We start from the raw sequence: 22,433 nt of genomic DNA on the forward strand, positions 1-22,433 counted from the left end.
TTAGGCACAACTTAGTTATAATTTTTTTTGTATAACAGTTTTTTTCACACAAATGTACGTGGGGTAGAAATTATCATTTCCATTATCATTTTAATTATGTATTTTTTAAAAAAAGAAATACTATACTGTAATTGCTTGAAAACTAAATCCAATGATTTTTGTAGCATCCCTGGTTTATAGCAAATTATTTTATTAGCTTTGCCAATATTATTTATTTTTCTCACTCAGAGATTTACATTTGTTCATACATTATATCGTAATTAAAATGTTCACCTAAAATGGGTTGGATAACACTCTGTCATTCACTGTGCTCTTTGCACTTGCTGGAAATAGCTTGTCTTTGGAAAATTATCCAAGTGCTTATTTGAAATGACTGCCAAAAATTAAATTGCTTCCAGTTTCCAATGTTGTACTTAAATAATCTCAGATGCAATGGATTTAAATATATTTTTCTTTATGTATGTATTTGCTATGTAACTGTACAGCACAAAATAAGTAATTTGCTTTAAAACAAACAAGAAACAATTTAGGCTTAATGTACTTTGCTTATCCAGAGTTCAATAGTGCAACAGCAACTTAGATTATGTTATGAATCAATCCCACGATCCTATGAACCAGGGTAGCTGTCAGGCCTGCAGTTATATTCTTTTAAGGATATTTTTCTATGCTGTTTCGTTAGTGTAGTAATTTGGAGGGAGAATAGTAAGGAGTAGAATTGTAGAATGTGGTGTTGTCAAAACAGAAAATTCCTTTCTAGAAGCCCAAGGTCATCTTTTCAGCTTTTGCCAGGCATCAATTTTGGTGCCCAAAGATGAAATTGGAGGTGGAAAATTACTTTAAAAACTGTGCTACTTGCACAACGATGAAACCACTTCTGGAGAAGCCCCCTGGACTACTACGACGAGTGGCCAGCCCTAGCCAACCATGGGAAGAGATTGCAATGGACTTCATCATCGAACTCCCAGACAGCAGTGGAAATAAAGTAATCTGGACAGTTATTGATTTAGTTTCCAAGCAGGCACACTTCATCGCTTGCTCAGGGCTGCTGTCCACAAAGAAATTTGCGAAAATGTTTGTGAAACACATTTATCAACTGCAAGTTCTGGAGAGAGGTCCTGAGATCCATTGGGTCCACACAAGAACTGAGCTCTGCGGTTCATCCCACTTGGAACTGCACTTGGAACTGCACAGCAGAGAGAGCCAATGCAGTGGTGGAACAGTATATCCGATGTTATGTGGACTATCAGCAAGACAACTGGTTGGACTTGCTACCCTTCGCCGAAGTGGCATACAATGATACAGTCCACAGCAGCACTGAATTAACTCCTTTCCAGATTACCAGTGGCATGGAATTTGTTGCCATCCCTGAGTTGCGTAGAAAACCTTGATCCTCCATGTCTCTGAATGAATGGATGGACACACTAAAGAAAGGATGGGAAAGTACGAAGAAAGCTCTAGCAGAAGCCTACAAGAAGTAAGCTGATAAACATTGCTCGCTCCAATCCCCCTTCTGTGTGGGGGACAAAGTTTTTGTGTCTACCAAATACATAAGATTAAGAATGCCTAGCAAGGAATTAAGTCCAAAATTTCTAGGTCTATTCCCAATAGTGAAAATAGTTAACCCAGTTATAGTTCAACTCAGTCTACCCAGAAGCCTGGGGAAAATTGACCCAGGATTTCATTGTAGCTTGTTGAAGCCAGTAATTGGGTCCGGCATAAAAGCATCCACCCAAGCTTTCTCTCCTCCTGCAGTGATAGAAGGGGAAACACAATCTGAGGCGGAAAAAAATCATAGACTCCAGGCTGTATAGTGTTACAGTATTTAGTGCATTGGAAGGGTTACTCTTTGTCTGAAGCTACTTGGGTGAAAAATTGGAATCTAAAAGTGGAAAAGTTAGTAGAACAATTCCATGAGAAGTTTCCTGATAAGCCAAAGGGTCCCCCTTGGGGGGGGGGGGGGAGAAGAGATGGTTAATTTTGTTATGTTAACTTTTATGTTATTCTCTTTTTAGGAAATGTTTTTCTTCTGAGGAGAGGCTGCCTGTCAGGCCTGAAGTTATATTCCTTTTAGGATATTTGGCCTGTCACACACACTATTATTTTTCTATGCTGTTTCGTTAGTGTAGTAATTGAGAGGGGGAGAGGGGAATAGTAAGGAGTAGAATTGTAGAATGTGGTGTTGTCAAAATAGAAAATTCCTTTCTAGAAGCCCAAGGTCATCTTTTGTCTCCACACCTCTGCACCTGACCGGAACCAGCTGGGTGGAGATGCCAGCATGGCTAAAGAAGATTGGACCATGTGATGGATTTATGGGTGTGGGGATAAGATCATAAACTTTCAACTGGGTGGGAATCCCAGCAAGCTTTCAGATTCGGGATTCCCACAGATGTGCCAACATGTCTGTTTTATTAAATTGGAATGTTAAGGATAGCCCTGCCTTGGACTCTGATTTAATTCTGCATGATATTTGGAACGCTGACATTACAGAAGGATGAAATTTGGGGTAATAATTTAAAGAGAGTGCCTGATTCACCTTCTCCTTAGGTTAGACTTAACCATATGGGCATATTTTCTATCTTGAGTAACTGCCTTGGAAGCCATTGCAAAATACTATTTAATATAATAATATTAACGATTACAACAATAAAAATAAACCAAAAAAGAATAGAAAGAAAAATAGCTCCAGAAAAAAAATAAGAGAAAGAGAAAAAAGTAAAAAATAAGAATACAATAAAAAAGAAATATATAAAGAAGCAACTATCCTCTTCATCACAAATGCAAACTGCTTTAGTAACTTATCACCTTCTTTTAAAATACAACTAATGATCTCTTTTACCTATATCCAGTCTCTTTATTTATGAATCTTTAAATTCTCATCACTTTCCATTCTGACAAAAGCAAAAGTCCATTGGCATCAGCGATAAGAACATATCTATTTTAACTTTGATCAAATAAATCAACCCTATATTCTTTTCTTTTACTTCTGACAATCTTGATCTTTAGTTCCTTCAAATAATGTCCTAGCATTTTATTTCTTTCCATATAACTCTAACTCTAATCTTTAATTCCCACAGCTGTCTAATTTTTTTTAGACAACATAATCACATAACAATAGAAAAAAAAAGGCAGAGGGAAAAGAAAAAAAAGAAAAAAATCCCACACACAAAAAAAAGAAAACAAAACCCATCATCCCATACAGTATGTCATTTGATTACAGGTGCTTTAACCTTTATCATTCTTATACATTCGTTGTTTCATTTAATAGATTTTGGTTTCGTATCGTTTCTTACTCCCCTGCCTGTAGCAATCCATCCCTACTACGTTTCCCCCCATACACACACCCCGTATCTCTCTGTTATATATTTAATAGACACCACAATAACCTAGGGTTAAAAAAGAAAGAAAGAAAAAAAGAGAAAAAAAGGGAAAAAACACAAAAAAGAAAAAAAAAGAAAAAAAACCCAACATCACATGCAGCATGTCATTTGGTTACAAGTGTTTTAACATCTGCATCTTCAAATAATTTTTACCGTCTCAAATGTTTATCTGTCTAATTTTTGAAGTTGTAGCTTAATGTAAAAAACAAAAACAAAAGCATTTTCCACAAAGATCCTTTATAATCAATTCCAAAATCTTATTTCAAATTTTTTTGGACCCTTAATTCCTTTGTAAATTTCTAAAATCAACATTTTAATCACCCATTTATTTATTCCCCAAAATTAATTTAAACTTATTAAAACTTGTATTGAAAACATCTTTCACTAAAGATTGAAGGAAACTCAGCCACTGAACTGAAATGTCAGTTCAAAAGATTCCTACTAGCTGAAAAGCACTTAACAAGAAATTTTCAAAAGTGATTAGACAAGGAAGTATGCAAATTCAGTATCCTTTCAAAGGTTCTAACCATTGTCGAGCAAGTTGGCTATTCTCTAGTTTCCCAGAACTCTAAGCCCACTGCAAACCACTGTTGTGATTTCCTTGTGATGGCAGCTGTTTGGAGCACTTGTGAGCAATTTCAAGTGCCTATCTGAAGATGAATTGACGAAGAGCAGTCTACTCACTGCTCTTCATTCTCTGCGATCACCAGCTTAAATTTTTGCAGATCTATCTTCAACCATTTTCCCAGAAGCTGCAAGATGAAAGTTTTTGAAAGTATTTCCATTTTGCTTTTTTGCATTGGTTATGACCAATCATCGATCTCATAAAATATGAAACCAGTTACACATGCATATGGAATCTGATTTCATTCATTGCACTAGGCCATAATATATAGGTAGTCCTCAATTTAGGACCACAATTGAGCCCAAAATTTCTGTTGTTAAGGGAGACATTTGTTAAGTGAATTTTTCCCCATTTTACGACATTTCTTGCCTCAGTTGTTAAGTGAATCACTGCAGTTGTTAAGTTGTTAGTGGCACAGTTGTTAAGTCAATCTGGCTTCCCCATTGACTTTGCTTGTCAGGTCACAAAAGGTGATCACATGACCTCAGGATATAGCAACTGTAATAAATATGAGCCAGTTGCCAAGTGTCTGAATTTTGATCACATGTCTTCAGGAACACTACAACTGTCTTAAATGTGAAAATAAGTCATGTCACTTTTTTCAATGCTGTTGTCACTAAATGAAGTGTAAGGCGAGGATTACCTGTATTGTAAGAGAGTTCAATGACAAGAAAAGGATCAAACCTTTTTAAAAATGACTTGACTTGGTTTACTATTTTTGGTTGAGAAAGCTTGAGCAAATATTCAAATAAATGAATAGAAATGGAATATTTTTTTCTTGCTACATCTGCTTTAGGTAGAATAAAGAAAGTGTGTCTCTTAGAATATTATCTAATACCAATGACCTTGTCTAGATAGTTTTAAAGGATAAAGGGAAGCAAGTAAAGAAAAACATCAAACATCTGCTACCATGTCAGCTGGATTTTCCATTCTTCATTCTGTAAGAATAGAACTCTTCCACAATCACATATTTTCCATGGGGGGGGGGGAGAGAAACATATCAGATACCCACTTGTGCATATCAGTATGGTTGTGCATATTTTGCTTCATTTTAAGTACATGCTGTAGATTTTTTATTGTAACCATTTCATACAATGAATATTTTAATTTTTTGTCCTCAAGTCCTACAGTACAGTACCTCATATTTGTGCCATGAGTGGTCTTTGCTACTGTTCCTTTCAGCTAGCTATTAAACATATGTATAACCCTTATCTTGATTGCACAAAGGCCACCCCTACACAATCACAAAAAAGGAATTATATTGGGGGTGGTGGTGGGATGATTTAATCCTTAGGGTAAAATTGTAAGAATGATTTTCTTGCATTAAATGTTCAAGTGTTTCTTTTGTTTTAGTACACTTTGGTCCAAACTTGTAGACTTTTCCAATTCATAAATAATTATCCCAAGATAAAATTGTTTAAACTTATTAAGGATACTTAAAATTTTCTGCAGATTTGTACAATGTTACTTTCATAACTTTTTCTTATCTGATGTAGCAAAAATAAAAACAAGCAACAACTATTATTAATAAATTGTTGGAAGGTTTTTATTTTTTCCCCAAAAGGTTGAGTAAAAGTTGCTTTTTTGCTCTCCCTCTTATTCTTAGACCTTTGTAAATGGTATTTTTACAGTACTTTACACAACTGAGATAACTTTTCTAATTATAAACTTAGACCACCTATCCATTAATGAATACAAAAGTACAATTAACTGTAGCAAGAGTGGGACTAAAAAAGCATTGAAGCATTTTATAGAAAGGCCTTTAACGTTGATCATGTCAAGCTGTGAAATGTGAGAAGAAAAAGAGGAATCCAAGTACATCTCATGTGAAATCTATATACAGGTCAGGAAGTCACAATATAAATAGAACATAATGAAATAGATTGGCTCCAAGAAGGCAAAGCAGTGAAACAAGGTTGTGTATTCTCTTCTTTGTTATATGTAAACTGTATTAGAGGAAAATGAGTGTGATTTTAACATTTCACGAAAAAGCATCAATAACCTGATGACACAAAAATGCAAACAATCTGCAAGCTCTAATATTAAAAGTTAAGGAGCAAAGTGAAAAAAAATGGGACTACAATTAAATATAAAGAAGACCAAACTAATGACAATGGGTAGCACAATGAGCCTTAGAAGTGACAAGGGAGCTATCAAAGTGAGAGATAGAATCAACTCTCAACAGTAAAGGATGATGCGGTCAAGAAATAATATACAACCTAGGATGTGGTAGATCAGCCATGAAGGCCATGGGAAAAAACATACCAATCATGTGATGTGTCTCTACCTAAAAAAATCAGAAATGTGAAAGAAATGGTGTACCCTGTAGTATTCTTTGGAAGCAAAAGTTGGACTGAATAACCATGAGAGAAAAAATATTTATGCTTTTGACACTGGATGTTTGAGATGACTTCTGAGAATACAATGGACAGCCAAGAAAGCAAACAAATGAATCCTTGAATACCTAGGAGAGAGTGACTGGCCCAATGTCACCCAACTGGCTTTGTGACTAAGATGGGACTGGAATTCAGAGACTCCTAGTTTTTAGCCTAGTGCCTTAACTACTACACCAAACTGCCTCTCTATATTTCACATATGCTTGTATCAATAAAGGTAGTCTTTGAGTTACAAAGGTTGCTGATACTGGTTGCTGTCATTAAATGATGTGATCATAAAATGTAATGTCATGCAACAGTGTTAATTAGCAATGGTAATTCCAGCAGTCCTTGTTGCTCTCATTAAGCGAGGATTATGTGGATCATTAAACAAGGGCTTCACATCACCATGATTTCCTATTTCCTACCAGCTTTTCCATTGTCTTTGCTTGTGGGAAGCCAGCAGGGAATGTCAGAAATTGGTGATCATGTGACTGCAGCTTGCGGTAAATGTGGTAAATGTGAGCTAGGCATCCAGGTCTTGGATCATGATCATATGATTGTGGAAATGCCACAATGGCCAAAATTATGAGGACCCATCCTAAGTAAGGTTCATTCAGCATTACTGTAACTTTGAATGATCACTAAACAAGTTGTCATAATCTAAGGCCTACCTGTATTTACCTGTATCCTTCTATAGGTAAATGGATCTTATTTTAAAGTGTGTGTGTGTATGATTGTAACTGTGATTAATCTCTTTATGTAGACCTACCTACTAAAAACTGAAATTCTCTTATTTCAAGTTCTTCAAAAGAAGATGACAAATTAAACAAAATTGATATTTAAAGAAATATATGCCCTTATGGAGGGTGTCATTGATGGTTTTCTTCACAACTGTCCCATGATTGTGATTCTTACTGAACCAGACTGAGAGACCATTTAAAGGCTCAGGAAGCCTTTGCAGGTGTTATGGCTTAATTAGCTGATTAGAGTGGGACACTTTGATCCTAGAATATTGCATCTTTTCACAATATTCTAATTTTCTGAGATTGTGGATTTGGGGTTTTCATGAGCTATAAGCCATAATATCACAATTATGACAAATCACGGCTTGAACTATCTTGCTTTGCATGTAACGAGTCTATCTCATATATTAGTTTCACCTTTTAAGTTGCATTACTGAAATAAATGAACTTTTGCATGATATTCTAATTTTTTGAGTATCACCTGTATTTCTATACTCTTAACCTAACTCAGTATCATTTGATGTGTACCTTTAAGCTTCCTATCACTTGTTAATGAAATGCTGCCATATCTCTATATAGTAATTAAATCTTGCATTTTAGGCATACACATTGTTCCCCTGATAGTATAGAAAATGACAGCATCCAGAAGCAACCTGCCAGAGTCAATATTTTTTATAAAATCAATTACATTTTTATGAACTAGATTTTTAAATTGAGGTAGCTTTCATTATTGGATGGTTGACAATTTATGCAAGTTCAGTTGAGATAAGCATTTTGAAAGTATGGCCTAGATATTAGTCTCACAATACCTATAGCAAATAACCAAGAATATTATCAAAATTAGATATTCATATGATGTCTCAGACATCATATGAATACAGAGGGTGTGTTTTCTCTCTCTTGAAAAAGCTGTTATTCAACATAGATGGAGACTGAACTTTCAAATGGTTGGTTTTATATATCAACATTAAGTCATAATATGTTTTGATTTTGGTTTAGCCAAATATACTAGATCAAGCTATAATAGCTAAGGTGTATAAATCATGGAATGACTTTTATAAACCAACTGTAGCTTAACATGATAAAACTTAACATATTAAAACTAAGCAGGGTTAAGCATGAAGAATGAGAAAGGCCACTGTCAATCCTATGAACACAAAGGCCATAGATTGCAAAACTGGTCTATTGCGATGTGTTCTCCAAATTAAATAGGCAATATCATTTTGCTTCATATGGAATTCAGAAAAAGAGATTCATATGACTCTACAGCAGGGGTGTCAAATTAGTAGTCTGCGTGCTAGATGAGTCACACGCAGGCTACGGCCACCCCAGCTCTGTGAAGGGGGAAAATGTTGTGAAGCATCATGTGACGGCAACATGACATCGTGAATTTGATACCCATGCTCTACAATGTTCTGATGAATCCTGAAAGTAAACTTCATTAGCTAAATTTACTCATGAAGGGAAGCCATAATGGATTTGCAGGGGCATTGTCTTAGCATGTTATAAGAACCTAGCAATTATGAACCATTGTTTTTCCTAGCCAAAAGTGACACATTCAACAAATCAGAATTAACAAGATATTGGTTTATTTCATATATATCAGGAACAGCCATAAGGAAGAATGCATGTAAGTGGCCCCAAAAAGTAAATGGTATTTTTTTCTGAAAATTTATTTCTTTCCCAGATTTTAGTCATGATATCATAACTATTTTATTTGAGAAATAAGTAAATCTGTAATTTTTTTCTGAGGAAGCAAGCTAGACATTATATTATATTAATGAAATCTTTCCCTTTGCAAATATGACTTTGGCCATTTTTTTCATTTCACCAAACTAGATTTTGGATTCACCTTCTGGTCATAAGCCTTTTATCTTTATTCAGAAATCAATCCAAGGTGGAATTCAAGAAATGAGAAGTAAAACCAAGCCATCTACTCTCATACTATATTAGGAATACCGAAAACACATGGAATGAGGCAGATATATCTAAAAGATGGCAAGAAAATGTCACAGGGGTAATATGGACAGAGAATATGGGACAACAGTCCAGGAAGAACAGTTTGGAAAGTGTAGAAAATAAGGAACCTATTTAGAATTAATCAGAATAAGTACATCAGCATCACTCAAACATGACATTTATTTTCTTACAAACTAGCTGAAATACTAGCATCAAATAAAACAAGTAATAGGAATCAGCATGGAAAACACTTTTAAGTAATGAAAGGAATACTTTAAGCAATACTGTATTGCTAGCGTCTCGTTCAACTAATGCCTTTCTGATCAGAGCCCGCAATTTCCAAAGAGAAAGTCCCCAAAAGAATTGGAATTATTTCCAAGTTAATATATTTAATATAATTTAAGATTTGGCTGTAATGTGACTCTTCCCACACTTCTTCTCTGCCAGAGGGACTAAACTCTGAATCTGTGCTAACAAGGATTTTATTAAATAACCTTACTGCCCAATATCTTTGCCAACATCTTTCAGTTGTAACCACCTGCATTTTTTTTTCTAGCATTGTGCTTTTTCTCTTACTAGAAAAGAGTTTGATAAGGAAAAAAATGGAATCACAGTGCTAGGAGCCTTTCACCTTAAAACACCTTGACCTCCGCAGAATTATAATGAAGGTGTTATTTAAACTGTTATGTGACATCACAATTATAGCATTGCTTCTGCTGTTTCCAAACAATTTCACAAGAGTCATGAACAGATTCCAAAGAGAATTTGCAGAAGCTATGCTTAAAATTAATCTATAATTTATATGACAGTAACCTGCAAACCATGACCGGATATGATTCCCCAGGAATCCTCCTTGTTGCCAATATCCTACTGGCATTAGAAGTATTGGGTAGTCAGAATTTTCATTTGTTATATTGATATAGTGAAATGAAGCAAATGTAGGAAAAATGGCCCTTGCAGTGCAGTGGTTCTTGCACTATATATGTCAATGAAGGCTGTTCCGTTTTCAAAAGAATCTCTGTATACCTGCAAAAAATTAAACATTAAAACAAAACAGCTGTAAGAATGGTTATGCTTGACAGTAACTTGTTTACCTTGAACTAGAGGCTGATTAACTATAATCTTGCTCTTAATCTAGGATTGGATGATCATAAAATCAAGTTGGATTGTATAAGAACAAGATACAGTGTCAGTGTTACATTCATTAAAGGAGAGAAATAATTTTTTTGACTAAGGAAGTCAAGTTGCACAAAGGAATTCAAATAATCAAAATTCATGTAAGAAATGTATGGCTTTATTTTAATCCTTTGAGGACTGGATTTGTAAACAGAAAGTTAGAATCGGTCTTGGAAAAGAATAAGGAATAAGGCACATACAGAATTCCAATATATGTCAGCCAGGTAACTCTACAAGTGAAATTTACTGTTCTCCTTCACTATTATAAATACAAAATAGCCTTCTTTTCCATCTATGGAGAAAGTTTAATTCAAATATCTTTTCAACCAGGAAGTTCATGGAGAAAGGCTACTTTCAGTCAATTTACTTGCTGAACAAACAATATAAAACACAACAATGAGATTTTTGGACAAAACATGAGACCATTGTTGTGGTTAAAAGTTTTCTAAGCATTTCCGTGATTTCCAATACTCTATTTATCCTCCTCATGGGCTGTTTGCCTCTTCGTATTCTATCTGCCTTTCCCAGCATCATCACATTCTCCATGGATGCATTAGCCCTCTTTGTATCCCCAAAGTATAAGAATTTTTGTTTTATAATCCTTGTTTCTATTGAGTGCTCTGTCTTGATTTCCTTTAGCATTGAACAGATGGTTCTGTTAACTGTCCAATGAATGCAAAGCATCCTTGGACAGGAGTTAATCATCTTACTCTAGGCCTTGTGTTATGTACATCCCTCCAATCTATGCATCGTAGCTTAATATTATTAACAATTTTAGCTTTTTCATTGATTGAGATATTTTAGTCTGACCTGATGCTTGTTTAGACTCTCAATGTCTTTTTCCTCATTGTTATTACCTTAATCTCTTTTCCACATCCAATTTCTGGACTCAATTCTGGAACCTAGAAAATTGTAACTATCAACTACATCTACTGCATTATCTCACTGTTGGTCTTAAATTCTATTCATACAGTTGATATAATCCTTTGTTTATGCATAAGAAAAGTGCTGCCTTTTTGAACTTCTCTTTTACTTTAAAAATAATCATTTTAGATGGTCTTCAGTTTCTGCAATCAAAGAAGTATTGTCTGCATATCTAAGTTTATTGGTATTTCTTTCATTTTTAGTTCTTCCAGTTCTGCAGCCTATATAATGCTTTCAATGTAAACATATAAAAAGAGTGACATATATTTTAGAAAAACCCAATACTCTTCTAAACACTGCTGAAATAATCCTACATCAATCAGATGTCAACTCAGAAGAGTAATGAATGATTGCAGATAGAATTCAGCAATTTCGTAAAAGCATCTATCCCATCATTTTAATTATTTACTTCTTGAGCTACAGGTAGTCCCACTTATCACCATAGTTAGAAACCAAACTTCCTTCGCTAAGCAAGATGGTTGCTAAGTGCCTGATTTTATGACTTTTTTTGTTATGACTGTTAAGTGAATCACTGCAGTTGTAATTCCTTCATTGACTTTGCTTGTTGGAACCCAACTACAAAGGTTGCAAATGCTGATCACATGACATTGGGATGCTGCAACCATTGTAAATACAAGCTGGTTGCCAAGCATCCAAAATTTGATCATGTAACCATGGGGATACTGCAACATCCATAAGTAAAAGGACTACTGGCCATAAGACACTTTTTTCAATGCTTTTACAATTTAAAATGGTTGCTAAATGAAAATTTATAAGTTGAGGACTATCTTTATTTATTGACTCTTTTTATGAGCTTTCACCTAACCCAGATTAGTGTGAAATTAGATACTATACAAAGGTTGCTAATATCATCATAAAACAATGAATTTCTTATAATCCATTAATTAGCTACATTTTTCTAAGCAACTGAATAAGAACTGTGAGTAATGTTCTGTACACCAACCAAAGTGTTCACATTACCGTGCATACAAATCAGAAGCCCACCTAAAATGTCATGTTTTCAATAATTTCTGCCAGATTGTTCCCAGAACACTGAATCACTTCTCAGCCTCTCCTTCAAAAAGTTAATCATCCATCAAATAATTAATAATGGATTCCAGACTGACAAATAAGAGGGAATAAGAATACATGCTGTTAGAAAGGCAAATCTAATCAAGGTGATCTCAACTGTCTGTACGTATATGCATGTCTCTATAGTCTTTCTTTACTTTTTTACCCATTCTTCTTGACATGCAGAATAACTTTTTGTAATGACTCCTTTCATTACCAAATGGCTTTGGCTTGCTTTCAAAATTTTAGTGATCACAAAAACTCTATTGCTTCATACAATATAAATCTCCATTCCTTAATTATGAAAAAAGTGCCAGATATTATTTTTTAATTAAATTATTTCCATACCTAGAAGAAAAAGATGACTACATTGTTAGCAATGAATACAAAGCTCTAAGTAGCTTTTTTCTTTCTTTCTTTCTTTTTTTTCCCAGGAATCCTTGGTGCTCTCTGAGCTTGGCTGTTTTCTTGCAGACATTTCATTATTTTGGGTAATGAAATGTCTGCAAGAAAACAACCAAGCTCAAAGAGTATCCAGGACTCGTCATTTCAGCCCTGAATTACAAATATTCTTTATTGTTTCCTTTTTTATTGTTATCTGATAAAACCAGTTATTTTCTAAAATAACGAATGTAGAATTCAGCTTGATTCTTGACTCCAGATTCTATCATTTTTAAAACAGACCTTTGGTCTTCCTGTGACTCTCTATATCATTTTTTTGTAAGTTAGGGAAAGCAGTTGATCTGACAAATGTTTAGTTGTCAGAAATCCCATGCACTCTGTCAAGTGACAGAATTTGTTAATTTGTCAATTAACAAAAACCTGTAGCTTTTTAAGATGCTACTATAGACTTTCCATTAGATCTCCATAGTTGTCCATGCAAGGAATATATAATGACAAGTGTCAAAATATGTGTTCTGATGTCATAACAGCAATAGTACTTAGACTTACGTACGACTTCACAGTGCTTTACAGCCCTCTCTAAGCAGTTTACAGAGTCAGCAGATTGTCCCAACAATCTGAGTCCTCCTTTTACCGACCTTGGAAGGATGGAAGGCTGACTCAATCTTGAGCCAGTAAGACTTGAACTGCCAAACAGCTGGCAGCCGGCAGTTAGCAGAAGTAGCCTGCAGTACTGCATTCTAACCACTGTGCCACCATGGCTCGGAAAATCCTTTATTTGTAAGCACAAATCGCTTCAGTAACACTGTGGTATCATATCATATACTTTTCACTGTTGGGTTTAGTATAGGATACCTATGGACTAGTCATGACAATTTTAGTTCAAGACCTGAAGTGAATAAATGTTTAACCTTCTTTTCTGACACTGTCCATAAACACTCCAACACAGTAAAAGAATCCTTCATATTTACTAACTTTCTGAATAAATTGTATTGTGGATTGCAGATTGTTGTTGTTAGTTGCGATGTTGTGTCCAACCCATTGAGACCCCATGGACAATGTTCCTCCAGGCCTTTCTGTCCTCTACCATCCTCTGGAGTCCATTGCAGATACACACAATAAAAAACACTGTTAACTCTGGCTTGCTTGTAAACGTCCCAGAAGCATAAGCTCAACATGATTAAGGTAAATTATCTAGCTTTTCTATGTTGTTTTTGATATAGTTACTATGTTCTACATTAGTTCATGATTTTCAAAGTCAGGTACTTTAGTGTTTCTGAAATGCATCTCACATTACCACTCATTAGTCCATCCAAAAATAAACATAGCTTGATATATGGATTGTGTTTGCTATCACTATACACAGATTGTTTTTAGTCTCTATGTTCAAACTAGAAGTAATGAAAGAACATTCTGCTAATCTCTGACCTTGGGGAATAATGAACACAATGAACAATGAACCAATGAACACAATTTTTTTTAAAAAAAAGGAAATCTCATTTATTATCAAACTGTTAAATAAATTTTAAGGTCGGGATAAGAAGAGAGCAAATATAATTTATTTTATTGCTTCCCTATTTTAAATTAAATCTACCAAGCTCTTAATAATTCCTTGCAAGTACCTTCTTCATGTGACAAATCACACTACAGTGTTATGATTCTTTGTCACATGTGAGATCATCTTTAATGTGTCATTATTTAACTCTACTGAGATAAATGGAGTAATCTGAGGTTTTAAACAAACTAGGATAATTATAATAATTAGTTATGATTTATTACCTAGTAATACATTTAAGGCAAATGTTTATTTAATTGTCAAACCATTTTTCACTAGTACAAAAAACAGTAATATTATTTAAACAGCAACAATGTCGAAACATTTTTTGGTGATGCACTATGTCCAAAATATTTGATATTGTTAAACAGCAAATAAACTCTATACAACATGGACGCAATTTCAGTTACGAACATTGTCTATGTTGCCTTTATATTATTAAAAAACTAAGTGAAATTACTGATGACCATGGCTTATAGAAGATTCAAATGTGGAATATAAAAACAAATAGTTAAAGAGCACAACTTAATGAATGCACGCACACAAATACACATGGACACAAATATAGTCATACACATACATCATATAAAATTAAGAGAAAGGGGAAGAATGCAATAAATGTAAAAGAAGTCAGTTTGATTTTGTGAAATACAGGTGATGAATGAATGTGAGGAAGCAAAGGTTTAGTTTATTAAGAATAAAGGCCTAAAAGCTATGTCAGTATATGAATTGATTTGATGTAGGCTGTTGTAGAAGTTCATGAAAATAGGAAGTCAGTGGTTAGTGATAATTACATATACTTGATGGGAAATAATTGAAGACACAAGGATAAGATTGGCTAAAAGTACACACTTCCGAAAAGGTGCAGAAATATGAAAATATGCTTTGTAGAATGATAAAGTGAAAGAAGCTGTGAGTGAAAAAAATGCACATAAAACAATTATTCAAAAATAATGACAATTCAAAGTATGTATTCAATAACAGCAACTATTAACATTAAAACATGCTAACAGAGAAAATACACAAAAATATTCAAATCAAGGGTCCTCAAGCTGTGGTCCGTGGGCCACGTACAGCCCACCAAAGCCATTAATCCCTCCCAGGCAGGACCATGAGGCTGCCACACCCACATTGCCCAGCCCATCTGCTGGCCCCCACCTTTGACCGAGCACAGGACTTACCTTCACAAGCTCTGTGGGCTTAATTAATTTCAGGAGGTGCATTTAATACCAAAATTATGAGTACCAAACATATTTTTCCCATTAGGAATAACGTATTGAGTCACAGAGCAGCTGACACCAACAAATTCACCAACAACAAACTTTGAGTCCCACAACAAAATTTTCATATCAAAATGTCCTGAGCACCAAATCCAATGAGTTCCAAAGCAGTTGAGTGCCAAGATACCGCTGCACGTAACCTATAACCTATGAAACCGCTTTGCACAATTTGACATAGAAGTGAACAAAGATGAGGGAAGGCTTTTACCTCCAGTGCAAGCTATCAAAGCAGATCTCAAATTTTGTTGATTAAATTGTAATCTAATGTCTAGAAAAAAATGGTCTTTCAAACTGTTTCTTGGCTGAAAGGCTTTTGAAAATGTGAAATATTTTTTCTAAAGGTGGGTTGAGTTCCCTTTGATTTTTCCCCAATAATTTAATTTTGTTATCAGTGTTTTAAATGTTGATACTGCTTTGCCTTAAAGATTTGCAAAAGAAAGCCACAATTATGTGAAGAAGTCCTTGGTAAAGACAAGGGAAAGAACATTAATCTTGACTCAAGATTATTAAATGCAAATGTTGCCTTGAGACTGGGAATTCAGTGACGGAGACCTTGTATATAGGTATTTATTTGTACCTATTAGAATGGTGCAAATGAATTACTTATTAGAAACTGAGAAGTGGCAGAGACAAAGTCAACACTAATCTTGATGAGCAAATGTATAGCAAATCCAAAAGTGAGTAAATAATAGCAAGTAATATTATACAATAGAAAGAATATGTAAAGTGACAAAATTCACTTCTAATAACCAGACCTACTGTTGAAACAATACATAGCAGATAATCACATTATACTTTCTTGAAGTTGTACAATCTTTATTTTTATCTATAGTTCTTTTTTCTTTTCTTTCCTTCTTTTGCTTAAGTGCTATCATTACATGTTATTTTACATTATTTCTTTCTCTATTATTCAAACATGAATTATCTCTCTCATTCAATGATGCATCTTATGATAGACTCATTGCTAAAACAAGCCTGATTGCTCATTTAAATTAGACTGAACAGTATATTAATGCCATGCAAATACACTGTCAAATTGTTGTCCCTCTTTCAGAATGCACCAAGAATAGCAAAAGCATTTTTTTAAAGGAAAATATTTTAAAGATTTTTAGGGAAGCAGCGGTATTTATCTTTTTTATAAATACTATCATATTAATCAGATTCATGAAATGTTACTTTTATATGCATATATAAACAGTACTGCTTAGACACCTGTTGGCAAATAATAATAATTACAAATGAAATTGGGCAAAATAACAAAAAATTCAATTAAATAAAAGAATTCAAGATTTTCTAGCCAAATATTTATGACAATAGGCTGACGAGGCTGCCTTATCTATATTTTAATGCAAACTATTAATAGTAACTCCATTTTTATTGTTCATTTATTATAAAGAAAGTTCAAAACTGACTTTTATTTTGTATGGATACACTTTAAAAGTTACAGTATATGTAACTTTGAAACAGTCTAGTCTTCTAAAGTATTTATACTGTATTAAATATTCCACTGCATTATTCTTCAGACAAATATTCTGAAAAATCTTTTCCTAAAGCATGATAACTACATATATCTGTTTTATTTCAATTTTGATTGGGATTGTGTAAAATTCAAGGAGGTTTCAGTCAAGTTGTACCCACTGAAGCAGAATTGCAAACAGGAGGCTAAGTTCAAAGTGCTTCACATCTTCTTCCAATATCCAACAATCAGTGGTGGGAGTCAAATAATTTAACAACTGGTTCTTTGCCGTAATGATTTCTTCCAACAACCAGTTCACCAAACTGCTCAGAAAGTTAACAACAGGTTCTCCCGAAGTGGTGCGAACTGGCTGAATCCCACCATAGCCAGTAAGCATTTTCCCGTCTCTAAGCATGATGTGGGTGGTGAATTGAATGGTTTGATGACCTTTCTGACATTACTATGGGGAGCTACAAGTTGGTTTCATCACTTCATTAATCTCTCTGCCTTGTAGAGCTCTTTTGAGGATCCATAAGGCTGACACTAATTGGGGATTCTTGTCTAAGTGTCTAAGCTCACAATGTTTTTAATGTGATCAGCCATTTTGCTCCCAGAAGTTCCTCTCCTTTTTTCTCAACATGGATGCTCTTATATCAAATCTTACTTTCAAATTCTGTATTATTACACAAAGTTCAAGTCTCTCAGTAATAAGACAGACCCTAACCCAAACATTTACTGTTCTAAAGACTGGGAAGAGCAAGAGTTTGAGTGCAAGTTTTCCATGCCAGCCTCTTTTTCTATGACCTGCTTTGTAGCACTGTATCACATTTCTTGTTTTTGGTTTCTGTGACTTCCACTAAATAATTAACTGAGCACTGCCAAAAAGTCACAACCCTGACACAACTTAATGTGGCCAGTAATAAGGGAAGCCTTTTAGGAGTGGAATCAAAATTGTTTGATTAGCTGGGCCAGCTCCCTAGCATCCCGGAAAACTGAACTATCATTGAACAATTTAGCATCACAACACTATCCTGTCTGCAATCCTGCTATTTCTTGGTATAAAGGAGTAAAATGAAATATATATTGTATATATTTTATCATATTGTATTATAATTCTGTATACAATTTCTATAATTTTACTTCATTTTCCAGAAAAATATAACAGTTACAGCTTGACGATATATTTTTGTTTTATTTTATTTTGAATTATGAAACAATTAAAGTCAACTTGTCTCAGATATTTAAATTAGGCCACTATATCCTACAAATGGCATTGCATTGTATCCTTTCATGCATAAACATAGGGAAAAATATTTCATTTTTCCTTTTCTTCTTAGTCTCTCCTTGGCCAAGTTGAAAATACCTAAAGAAGGATGCAGGTGCAAATCGGTACTGAAAGTATTTTTTTTTAAAAATTATCTCTTTGTTTAATAAATAAATCTTTATGTTTTTCATATTCTTCCATACACTTCCTTACGTCAGTCCCTTTTAGAGTGTAAGCCATTGTCTTGCCAGCCTCAGGAATCTGTATTTCATATTAATGAGAATATTCTCTCTGTAATAAAGTTTTGATTTCCTGCTGCCTGTAGTAAGTAATTTCTTATGTTTTGTTTTACTTAGTACCTTTGAAATGCAGATCAGTTCAGCTCTTCAATAATTCAGTAAATCTATACTATCCAAATGCATCATATAAAACAGAACCATAAAACAATAAAGTCACTAATACAAATTGTGAAGAATAAGGTCACTGGGCAGGCAGTGATGATATAATTTATTACTGGTTGGTGAAGAGTACTAAAATTGATTGTGGTCAGTTTTGTTTTTTTAATGAAGAGAAAAATTATCGTTAGTGATTTTTATCTAAGTTGAACTCTATGAGTGTAAGTAGCTTCTTTTTTCCTCAAGTAAAACATAAATTTCTGAATAGTTCTGGTTTTGCTGTTCTTGCAAACAATGTCTATGTGGAGACAACTTAAAAAGTTCAAAAATATAGCTGCAGCAAATCTGATTTCAGAATTGTGCCAGCAAGATGATAGGTACATTAACAAATTAACATTAAAAATTACACTACAAATACCCTTATTTTCTATTATTATAACCTCAAATATACCTTTAAAATGGAAACATTCAAATTCATGATTTTTGTTCTGTGTCACTGGCTTAGACAATCAAAACTGGGCAAAGGTGCCTCTAGAACAAATTGTGATCCTGCTCCCTTACAGCTAGTCTCTATCCATCCAGAAATAGCAGTTCTTTTGACAAACAGCACCAATGTATAAATAGTAATTACATCTTACTTAGGTTCAGTGTCAGTCTGTTCTTCCCCATTCCAACCCTTACAGCCCCAGGTTACAATATTGCCAGCGTCACTTTATGATCAATAGTGGAGATGTAAACCTGGGATAATTAGCATGCTAAAGATACGTAACTGCACTATAACTGACCCACCCAGTAACTTCATATACATTGGAATTGTAAAAAGAGATGTGAGAGTTAATGAGAATTATAAAATAAAACCCAATGAAGGATGGCATACAAATATGTGCACATACCTAGTTTAGTAACAATTTTTGCCCTTTATTTAATTCATGAGAATGTCCAAATTAAACCTAAATCTTTCTACAGCACATGAAGGACTGCAACATAGGTACACCCCTAGTGTTAATGGTATAGGTCCGTGACGGCGAACCTATGGCACGTGTGCCCAAAGTGGCATGTGAAGCCATGTCACCTGGCACACATGGCATTGCCTGTTCTTCTTCTGGGTTTCTGGTGAGCGTGCGTGCGTGACAATCAGCTGGCCTTTGTGTGTGTGACAGTGCTGGAAACTGGAAGAGATGGTCTTCTGTTTTCTGGCATGAGCATGCATGCTGGCCAGCTGATCATTGTGCATGCATGCATGCCAATAACCTAAAGACTTGCTGGACGGCATGCATGTGCACACTGGAAACCAGAAGTTCATTTTCTGGCATGTGCATGCCTCCCTTGTTTGTTTATTTGTTTGTTTGAATTTATTGGCCACCCAACTCCAATGGACACTTATTTTCTTTAAATATATGTAAAGGTAAAGGTTCCCCTCGCACATATGTGCTAGTCGTTCCTGACTGTAGGGGACGGTGCTCATCTCTGTTTCAAAGCCAAAGATGTCTCTATGGTCATGTGGCCTGCATGACTAAACACCAAAGGTGCATGGAGCGCTGTTACCTTCCCACCAAACTGCTATTTTTCTACTTGCATTTTTTACATGCTTTTGAACTGCTAGGTTGGCAGAAGCTGGGACAAGTAACTGGAGCTCACTCTGTAATGCAGCACTAGAGATTTGAACCACTGAACTGCCGACCTTCTGATCAACAAGCTCAGCATCTTAGCCACTGAGCCACCACATCCCATTGTTTAAATATACTATGTATTAATTTTATCATTTATTGAAGTATTAAATTTAAAGAGACACAAGAGATTCCTAGTTAATCCAGATCTAGTTTTCATGCTTCACCTTGCTAACATTTTGTAGGGTTAAGTTTTTTCAATTTAATAAATATATGTTTAAGACATACCGTAATAATCTTCATTTTCTTCATGGATCATTTTTCTATCAGGTTTTGAGTACCTTGGGCTGATGTAGTTGTTCTTATACAACATTCACATTGATCTGAATTGGAGATCCCAGATCTAAAGGTACATTTTTCATAACTATAACCCTTGGCCCAAATTAGAAAGCAATATTTTTCTAAAGTACCATCATTTGTTTCATTTTACTGACCATAAAGCATTTTGTATTTTAAAATTAGTAGTGAGATGATCCTTTATTGGCTTATTCTCCAAGATTTGCTTGGCTAGAAACACCCTGCCTCTTTCTACCTTTCTCTGCTTCAGCAACAGAATGGAGTGGCACTTTGCTCATTCCAAACGATCAGTTCTGGCACCCAAGCAGAAGCACAAGGCACTGATGTTGGATGAATTCAAGACGTTTTTTGAAAACCTCTCTGCTGTCTGATAGAGCTCAATACAGTGTACTGTCAAATATGAATTATGTATTGAGAGTTTATTCTCGCATCATTATCTCTTTCATTTTGCTGGGTCTGCACAGATAAGATTGATTCATGCATCCTACATTACTACATTTATTATAACAGAAAAAATAGAAACATTTTCTTTGTCATTTTGTTAAGAACAAAAAAAGAAAAGAAATAAGAGTAGAAGAAAGAATATTTGCATTTGCCATATGGATTCTAATCAAGCACAGCACTTACAAAAAACTTATTGACTTTTATCAGACTATTTCCCTATTTATGCACTAAAACAGAAGAACATGCAAAAAGTCTAGTGGCCACCACTAATTATATTAAAAAGGAGTTTGTACATGTTTAATGTACTCCTTCCTTATGATATTCGAACCATCATCTCAAACAATCCAAAGATTATATTATGTCATGAAAGTTAATCATTTAGTCCAGGCAGCAGATTAATAAGGATAGAATTGCTGCTGAGGGGAATGCTATCACTTGCCAGTACAGACAGTCCTCGACTTACAACAGTTCATTTGGTGACCATTTAAAGTTACAACAGCACTGAAAAAAGTGACTTATGACCATATTTCACACTTACTGTATGACTGTTGTGGCATTCCCAAGGTCACGTGATCAAAATTCAGGTGCTTGGTATCTGACTCATATTTATGACGATTGCAGTGTCCTGGGGTCATGTGATCACCTTTTGCAACTTTTTGATGAACAAAGTCAATGGGGAAACAAGATTCATTTAACAACTGTGTTACTAACTTAACAATTATAGTGATTCACATAACAACTGTGGCAAGGGAGGGCATAAAATGGGCAAAATTCATGTACAAATTTTTCACTTAGAAACAGAAATTTTGGGCTCAATTGTAGTTGTACGTTGAGGACTATCTGTAGTTGAAGTGGTGAAGAAAAAGGAGGAGAAATAGAGTGCTGTGCTACCTTTATAACAATGGATTGATGCTTGATTGGAGACATATAATTTTGCTCTGATTTTCGATATGCTTTCATTGTTTCATCCCTAGGTTTTTTTGTCTCTTTTCCAGGTTTCCTAGAAATCAAAATATTCAGGAAATATTTTGTTTAAACATTCTATCCACATCCAATAAATTGATTTTCAATGGAATGACTGCCTATAAACAAATTTCCTTTTATAAAGAAGAAGAAAGGTAGATTAAGAATGTTTATAAAATCAATGTTCAGAAAACAAAAATAATTACAAGATTTTGAATGCAAGGAAAAATCAATCTTCTGTAAAAAGAATGGTTGTCAGATAACTCACTCAGTAAAGTACTTTTGTTTTCATTTGACAGGCAACAATCAAGAATATACCAAAATAACTATATTAAATAATAAGATATCAAAAGAGACTTGGATAATTTTAAAGTTATCTTGGTTATGATCAGTTGCAATTACCACAATGAATGTATTATCTGTCTACTCCAAATGGTGCCAATTAGAATTTCAGAGG

At 34.5% G+C, this 22,433-nt stretch overlaps 1 protein-coding gene across 1 annotated transcript in view; it reads right to left on the minus strand.

Annotated features, from left to right (window-relative positions):
• GRIK1 (glutamate ionotropic receptor kainate type subunit 1) overlaps positions 1 to 22,433 on the minus strand; it is a 160,069-nt gene that overhangs the window by 97,154 nt on the left and 40,482 nt on the right.

The sequence above is a fragment of the Thamnophis elegans genome, chromosome 6 (genome assembly GCF_009769535.1).
Source record: "Thamnophis elegans isolate rThaEle1 chromosome 6, rThaEle1.pri, whole genome shotgun sequence".
Taxonomy (NCBI): Eukaryota; Metazoa; Chordata; class Lepidosauria; order Squamata; family Colubridae; genus Thamnophis; species Thamnophis elegans.